The sequence below is a fragment of the Varroa jacobsoni genome, unplaced genomic scaffold (assembly GCF_002532875.2).
Source record: "Varroa jacobsoni isolate VJ856 unplaced genomic scaffold, vjacob_1.0 scaffold_1299, whole genome shotgun sequence".
In the NCBI taxonomy this organism is placed as follows: Eukaryota; Metazoa; Arthropoda; class Arachnida; order Mesostigmata; family Varroidae; genus Varroa; species Varroa jacobsoni.
This window is the reverse complement of record NW_019214201.1, coordinates 41,190-49,720: the sequence shown is the minus strand read 5'-3', so window position 1 is coordinate 49,720 and position 8,531 is coordinate 41,190. Positions and strand designations below refer to the sequence as shown.

The following is an 8,531-nucleotide window of genomic DNA, read 5'->3' as shown; positions in this document are numbered from 1 at the left end:
TGTATTGCCAGCCTTTGAGGCCTTTTCATGGGCGCTCGTCCCTGCGCGTCTCTCGTAGCCGATGCAAGCCTGACGTGGCATACTGTCTACTAGCTAGTGTTAACATACTCGTAATATTACCAAATTGCCGATATTATGCTGAAGTGATGCATGAAACAAGCTTAGAAGGACGAACAAAAGGCCAAATGCCACTCCTGCCCAGAAGTTCTCGAATATAACACAGCCATGCTTCATTCCAGGGCGTCTCCCTCGGAATGGGTGGCAGGGGCAAGCCTTGTCATGATCGCTCAATACTGTCTATTCACGTATGCACAACTTACTGAACTTACATACATCTGTTGTTTAGTCCTCAAATGTTGGGAGGATACATAACTGTGGGAAGTTACATAACAGCGAGCGGATTCGCTGCGTCCCATTCCTGCCTGAACTTTCAACCCTCTCCTGTCCACAACTTGTCGTAAACAATTCGTGGTGACAGCAGATGTTCTAAGCGTTTGTTATCTGTGCTCGGTCTTTGCTAGCATTTCGCCCTTTCACGAATTGTGACCAGTTAACTGGGAGGCAAATTTGAGAGAACAAGCTAGCTAGGAGGGGAACGGGACGCCATGATCATAATCTACAGCTGTGACTATCTCGGCAACCCTCTTTCGTTAGGCTTCTGACTCAATTTTATGCTTTCAAGGCTTGCTTCGCAGTTGATACATGATCTGATTTCGTAGAAAGCTGATTTGTTTTCTGTGAAACGATATAGGAGATAGCAATGAGATATTTTATAATAAAGCTTTGTAGATATACGAAAAAGCAACTGACATATTCATTTTCAAAAATGTTTTAACATTTATTACATCTATAAATATATTTTTGAGAAGAATAGTTTTTCTCGTCGGTTCTGATAGCGTCTTAGTCATACGTATCTCAATAGTTTATAATAGTCGATTCCGTAGCTTTGAGTTCAGTGAACAAGTTGTGCAATTTATCAGAAGCACATTGGTACTCGCAAGTTTTGAAAATCAAAAAAAATGCATGCACCGGTTTTTTGTAACAATTATTTTAATAACCGTACCATACTAAGCTCATTTCTTTAAATTGGCGGTGTTCGACTTCGCCTTACTCTTTGGATGCCCTTTTGTACCCCCAACCGAAATCGCAGCGAAGTTGCACCGCAGGCTTTACGATGAATCTGTGTTATAAGTTGTCGGTCGGGTACACATCTGCAAATAATAAACGAAAAAGCGTCTACGAATAATTCAATGGCACGATGAGATGGCGGGATCGGAAATGATGGAAAAAAAAAAACAGTCGCTATTCGCACGTCATGAAAATGCGTAACAAGGAATACGTGGCATCTGCTTACTTCGTCCAACTCCACATACTAGGGCATATATATATGTACTACGCTTTGTTGTTCGGCCCATCTGGACCATGGAATGACTTTGCAAGCTATATTAATTCAATATCTTTTACGTGTTTGACTTGCTTTATATAAGCTAAACAACGCAGTCGTAAAATTGTCTTTTCCTTTATTTTCTGCAATATTATTAGAAAAAAATTATTGTAATATATATAACAGTTGCTTTTAGAGTTCAACATCCACCTTTGACATATGGGGCGTGGCTGGCATCTACTGAGAAAAGTACACTAAGCATAAGAGCGTAGCGAATGAAAATTTTGAGACAGAAGGAAAAAACACTCTAGTTATTTTAGTCCAAATGACTATTACGTCACGCAACGCCGAAGTTTAACGGCAGTGAAGGTGGGGTACCAAAGAGTTTGACCTCTCATGTTATACTCAAGGATCATTTCTTCACTAGTATAGCAAGCAGCAGCTAATTGCGAATCTAAGCAACGACGCTATGATACTCACTCCTGATTATTCTCGTAGTTGTATCCGTACAAGACTTAAATCTGGACCTCTGAGGCAAACATCGAACAGGACTTTTCGCCCTTCAATCTGGTGACCCACCCTGCCATTCTGCATCGCAATGTTGCCCTTATCTCCAGCCCTTTTCATGGTGCTGGCCTACTATAAAGAACGTATATATTTATCTATGTATTTATGTGCATCTTACTTAAGGGTAGGCTTTAGTCTGCGGTTGCATGGTGATACGACTGTCGATCTAGCCACAGACATGGAAACGGTCCCCATACATAATAAGCTCGACGGTAATATTCCAACGAAGTCGATGATATTGCTCTGCTCCTATGAAGTGGAACGAACAACGTATTTGAATTAAGCGCTCTGATGAAGCCAATTCCTCCCCACTTTCTTTGTATCTGGTCCATATTTACCAAAGTGCGTTTTTGACTTCAACCTTCCTGCAGTGGCTACTCTGCGCACCCCTGACCTATTATTGTCTAACATTCTTTATTGGAATTATGCATCCTCTTCCTCCTTTCTCGCCCTAAAAATTTCACCACGATCATTGATGTCCTTCTACATCGAGTTAGAGGGGCTAGAGGGCTCCCAAGTTGGACTTCGATGAGTAGAAAAAAATTTGGCATGACCAAGGGTAGTAGTAATTTCGATAGGTTCTCTCGCAAACAGGCAAGCAGGCAAACGGAAGTAACTATGTATGTCGAATTCCGCCTAAAAGTTCGGCTAACCGTCCGATCCAACGGCAGCTCGACAGAGTTGGCAGGTTCCAGGACCTCGCCTTCCAGCGGCGGAGCACGGGCCTCCTACATTGCGTGGCGTCTATTATCTGTCGGGTCTGAAACGGCGTTTTCTGTACTCAGCTTATCGTTCATATCCATCGGTACGCGACTTCCTCCGACTGTACCAATGGGACATTGTGTATTTCGACTGGTAAGAACGGCATGGCAATATGGGACGAGGACACATTTTTCCAGCGCTTCCCGACTGCAATGACATGACTCCGGAGTAGTGACCTCTGCTACGCGTGCATCCCTACCATAGCCTAAGTAGATTTGTTTGTCGATTACATTATCACGAAACAAAACTGCTGAAGGAGTATTTTTTTTCTTTAATATATTTGCAAACGGCTCTATATAATTAAAAGTTTTGATATTAGCATGTTATAGTAAGCACATCGAATGCACCATTGTGATCTCGAGGTTAGCGACTCCGTCCTTGTTCACTGCGCCTGAACCCAGCTGTGGTCTAAACTTGAGGTCGTTTAATGACCCTTTGTACAGTCAAGTTTGCTCTGAGTCAAGCATAAACTCTGAGTATTCAACTAGATTTTCAACAGCGTATTAATAAACATGCGCCTGTATTTCTTTCTTCAGTTAATCGTACTACCCACACCCGCCATCCCGTCAGTATCAACATAATTTAATAGCTTATAAATGTTATCAGGCTTAACGGTATACCGCCTTTTAGTACAGAGGCAACAGTTCATACTGCTATCGGCCTATAATAGCAAGCTTATTATACGTCCAGCGTGGGTGGTATTTGATCAAGTGGCTTCGTGTCGAAGTCCGAAACAATGATGTGCCAGTTCTTCCAGGAAACGTGGGAAGGGGGCAGAATTGAAAGACTCAAGTCACTCGCCCGCTTCACTATTATCACATCATTCAGTATTGCCTTTGGTATGCCCTTGCTACAGTGCCTCGGCTGCTCGGACTCCGCTGCTGTCTTCGGCCTCTTTGCTTTCGGTGACGTTGAGCTCCACGAGTGGCACTCGCTTCTCGCCGTCTAACAGCTCGTTTCTTCTTGAAGCTGTTGCTTCTGTCGTCACCACGACGCAATTTTCTACTAAGCTGTATATATATATATATATTGAAAGGGGACGAAAGAAATTAGCAAAGAAGAATCAGATATATATATATATATATATATATGTTGAGAGAGAAAAACAAGAGAAAGGAAAACACTGGCGGTATCGCCATCGAAGCTGTTCTTGCTATCCTCATTGGCTTGCAGTCTCAGACTCTGCCGTCGTCTTTTTTTCTTCTACCGCCGAAAAGGCGGAGCTGCTATTTACGGGCGTTGATTATTTTTTCTTCCGTTTGTTCCTTGACTGAGGAAAAGACGTAGGGTGTGGCTGGCCAGTACACTACTAAAGCTTTCCTAGCGTCAGTACTGATGCGGCTGCTAACGCTGGTGCTGTTCCGAGGGTACAAGGCTGTTGGCGCTGAAAACGAAAACTGATTTTAAAGCCGATGCAAACGTTAGGCCCTTGTAGACGGAGACAACCTATAGCGCTGCCATCGGCTTGAAGCTCGTTCTTGGTACGGATGCGTGGCCTTCATGGAGGCCTAGGCGCGACCATCATCCCTGTCGTTCCCCCTACGGAAACCATGCTTTTTCTGGAAACCCATGCCCACGCGTAAAGAGAATCACCGTGTCTGGGCCGCGGCTCGCGGAGAATGCTCTTGCACGGGAAGAGCTCCTTTGCGGTGGAACACTACTAGTGGTAGTAGTTCTTTAGCGCGCGCCAATTCAACTTTTTTACGTTCTTGCGGCAACCACCATTTCTATTTAGGCTTAGGGCGAAAGTGTTATTAGGCCGTCGCTGAAGCCAGGCAAAAACGATCAAAGGCCGGAAGTCTCCAAGTATCTCATAATTAGAGCGAGCAGAATGGGTTGAGGGAAGGGGTAACGACGTGGAATAAACGGGCTAGAAAAGAAAATATGGGCGAGTATTTAATAGAGAAAAAAAAAAAAGCGAATCCTGTTTTCGAAACGGGACTTCGGTAAATTGTCCAACATAAATTTAGGGAAAAACGATCAAAAGCTTGGACGAAAAAATGCGACTGACTACGCAGAGCATGGTTATCCTGCACGCGGTTTATGTAGTAGGACTAAAAGAAAACGAGTCTTATGTGCTTCTGTTGGAACCTATCCAGTTCAGTGAAATGAGTTGTCGTATCGTCCAGTACTGTCGTATAGTATACTTTCTATATCACTGTCGGTTGACTTAGTCGACCTTATCAGACAATAATTCTCTTATTCTTTTACCATTAAGATGAAACGAAGATGAGAATCGTTGTACAAAAAAAAAAGTAAGCAATCATTTTCTTTTTATCATGATAATTGAACGAATTGATTACTGAGAAAGTGATCGCTTTCACTACTCATACATTCTTATAACCTGTTCGCACGTCGGTGCATGCTTCCTTGTCGCATTTAACATGCAAAACGTAGGACAACGTTTCCCGTTCGTGGGTGGACGGCTTTGTCCACAACAATAAGCTCAAGCTTCTTCTTACAAGACAAAGCTACCTATGCTGTAATTGCGAGCTAATCTAGCTCTTATCTAAAAATTGCAAGCGATTGATAGTCAACTAGTTTTAGCGAGTTAACGCTCCGAAAAGCACGCGCGTTTTAATCATGCGTTTATATCTCGGACCTTGACACATCGTCCTTATCGGTCCGTTGAATATAGCTTCGTATAATTGCAAACGACGATGCGGTCGGTCTTCAATGACTTTAAGTCAGTCTTGCGAGGACGATACATGCTTAAGCCAAAAGGTGTTACTGAAAATCAACTATCTCAGATTTGCACGACGTATTTGGCTCAAAAACAGCTCTGAACTTTGGAATATTTGAGTTTTGGACAAATATTTAGGATATGAACACACGATTTTTGTTACCGATTAGAGCTGCAGACCCGTCACAGGTTTCGGGTTTTATAAATCTGCTTGAGTGACTGAGCTTTCCTGAATTCAACAATCAACGATCATCGGTTCTATACAATAGCTTCGGTACCCCTATACGCTCAGTCAAAGCTGAGGTTTTTAGCCAGAATGGCGTATACGACAATTATCCAGCCACATGGTCGCAGTAATGATCAAATATGAAGAGTAGTCTTGCAGCAGGCAGAGCTATTTACTATTGCTAGATGAAACAGACACAGATCGATTATCCAACCAGATAAGAATACCAGAACGTGTTACCCATGTGCCAAGCGTACATTGTTGTATCCTATCTAGAGAACCCTTGCGTTTTTTTTTTACTTTAGTTTCTTTTTTCAAGGCTGTCTTGCATCGTAAGATCGAGTTAATGTTTATGCATATGTGTGTCTGACGGAGATTAAGTATATGTACATAAACAAACCGCGTCAATTAGCAAAAAATCGCATCACTTAAAGACGGCTTAAAAGCATTTGCGAGATAATGAATAGTAAATAATGTCACACCGTCATTGTAGTATAGTAAATGCATTCTAATACGCATCCTTTTATGGATACGATTATCACTTAGATATTTATTTCTACCAATTGTATCGCTAGAACTATAAGGCTACCTTTTTCCGATTCTAATAGGAGCACTTCAAGTCTTTCTTCTGTGTATATCGCGAAAGGATAAGATTCCGACGAAGGCCTATGGATTTAGTTTTCCTCTCGTCTCATCGGCTCGGTGAAGGCTTTGAATTAAATCCTTTAATTTGATCCGGTTTGTCTTAAGAAGCGGATCGCGCCCAACAAAATACAGGCGCTGACTGGGTTCGGAACTAATAGCTTCTTTGAACAGAACTGACCCCTCAGTAGCATCCTCTCTTCTACGTACGAATTAAGGTACGTAAAAAGCGGTCGCACACCTCTTTTTCTCGAGCTGATTGATTCCGCTGACCAAGAAGAGTCCGCACTAACTATTTCTGCAACCACCACTCTTATTATCCATGACGAATGCAACTAGAGCTGACTCTAACCGAGATAAGAAGAAAATAGGCATAAAGGACAGCATATATAGGCCAAGAAAGAGGCTACCTTGTATGTAGACGAGACATGGGAATAAATCTTGAAGGGAGCTCATACAGATGGAGAAACAAAGAACAATACATCAGGGAAGCATTCAGTATGAAAATGAATGGCGAAGATTCTCAAAAAAGGTGATAGCTGAAGCATGAGAAAAACGCTCGGGTGGAGATAAATGCTGAGGCTAACAAAAAAGGGGGACGTCAGTGGAGACTGGTGAACGGAGGCAGAAGTTATGGCTAAAGAGAGAATGCAAAGCAATGAGAAGGTGAAGCCTGATCTTGAATACGAAAAATGGATAAATTGAGGTTGAGGAAGGCAGCAAATTCTGACGGGAAGAAAAGAGTCAGTCCTCTCTTCGAGGAGAGATTAAGTCGGTTGGCAAATCCAGCTGGGTTAAACCGAACACCATTAATTTAATGTCCCGTCCTAAAGAAGCAAACGTTTGAAAGAATCCTGCGTATGCCTTCTGTAGTTGTACGGGTCATTTCCTGTATTCAACGCCAGTCAACAATCAGTACACCTGAAGAGAGACACGTTCATATTTTAATGCCAAAATAACTGCACCCAGTTGAAAATTAAGTCCTTCTGTTTAGTGTAGTAGTAATTCATTCTTAACAATCTAGTGTTCACGAGCTATTACCGGAAGCATCTGAATAAGGTAATCGCCTAGTATTGCTCGTTGAATTGTTGGTTTTGTTTCTATATATATATATATATATATATATATATCGTCTTCTTCATACGCACGGGTCGTGTACATATATTTTATATTTATTATCCGTATTTTGTAGGGAAAGACCATGGGCGTCTTAATCACCCTCAGTTTTGTGTACTTATCAAGACGATTTTTTTCTATAAGAATCGGCTCTTTCGCGCATGCAGTAAATTTCCGGAGCAAGGCCTTCTTTCCGGCATGTACGTTACCTTTTTGCTCAATCACTAATGATAATGGCCTACGTTTTCTCTGTTTATTCTAATGTTTTTTTTTTTCTTTTGACATTACATCTAGTTCAGGAGTCATCGCGAATAGTTAGCAGAAAAAGTTACTATTAATATGAGCATAATTTAGCAGGAGCACCTTTATCATTCATCAAGACCTCAGATACATGATACAAACGTGTACCGGTGATTCGATTGACGCAGCGAAAAGACATAAAATTATGGACGCATCCTCACTATTTGCAATAAACTATTATTCTTAAATACCAAACTAGGCTACTCGTACCATCTTGTTAGTTGCGTCTAATACACCGTTGAGACTCATCGAACTTACGTGCTGTGACTGTTGCTCTTCATTCCTATCTGTTTTTAGTGGTGCAGGTGCTAGTACGGCTATGATAGCACAGTTCTCACAGATATTCAGCGCTGGGTACAGATTCGTCAGATGCACCACAGATGCAGCCACAAGCACCCGCAGATGAGCAGTCATCCAAAAGAACATACGCTGGCTAACAGCAGCATCGTTATACGCAAGTCTCGAAGAGCAGTGGCAACTTTGTGGGGCTAAAAGCGTTTCGCGGGGAGGGTTAGGAAAGTTAGAGCTGCGCTGCAGGTCGCCGCTAAAACGATTGATTGATTAGAGAAAAAAGTTTTTAGCATTTCCCTCCTTTTTCCTCTTCACTGAGCGGTCTGCCCTCATCGCCTCTCCTCCATTGCGGCTCGTTCTGCTGCCGACACCATTTCAAGCAGTTCTCTTATCCGCTATTGCTGGTACTGACGCCATTCAGGCTGACGGCCAACAAGTCAAGAAAAAAGAGAGGCAAGACATTGGACATTTTTTCTTTCATTCGCCAGACGCTAAAACGGAGTCGACGGCGCTGTTAGGTACCCGTTAGACAAGTGGCATTTTTTCACTGGCGTCTTTAC

At 42.4% G+C, this 8,531-nt stretch overlaps 1 long non-coding RNA gene across 2 annotated transcripts; it reads right to left on the bottom strand.

Annotated features, from left to right (window-relative positions):
- Nucleotides 1–813: 813 nt before the first annotated feature.
- Nucleotides 814–8,107, bottom strand: LOC111268554 (uncharacterized). Of its 2 annotated transcripts, XR_002685288.1 has the most exons (3): nucleotides 7,939–8,107; nucleotides 6,212–7,185; nucleotides 814–1,211 (listed from the first exon to the last, which is right to left on the bottom strand). It is a non-coding gene; the product is annotated as an uncharacterized LOC111268554 (long non-coding RNA). The 2 variants fall into 2 exon arrangements; XR_002685289.1 differs by lacking the exon at nucleotides 6,212–7,185.
- Between the last annotated feature and the right edge of the window lie 424 nt (nucleotides 8,108–8,531).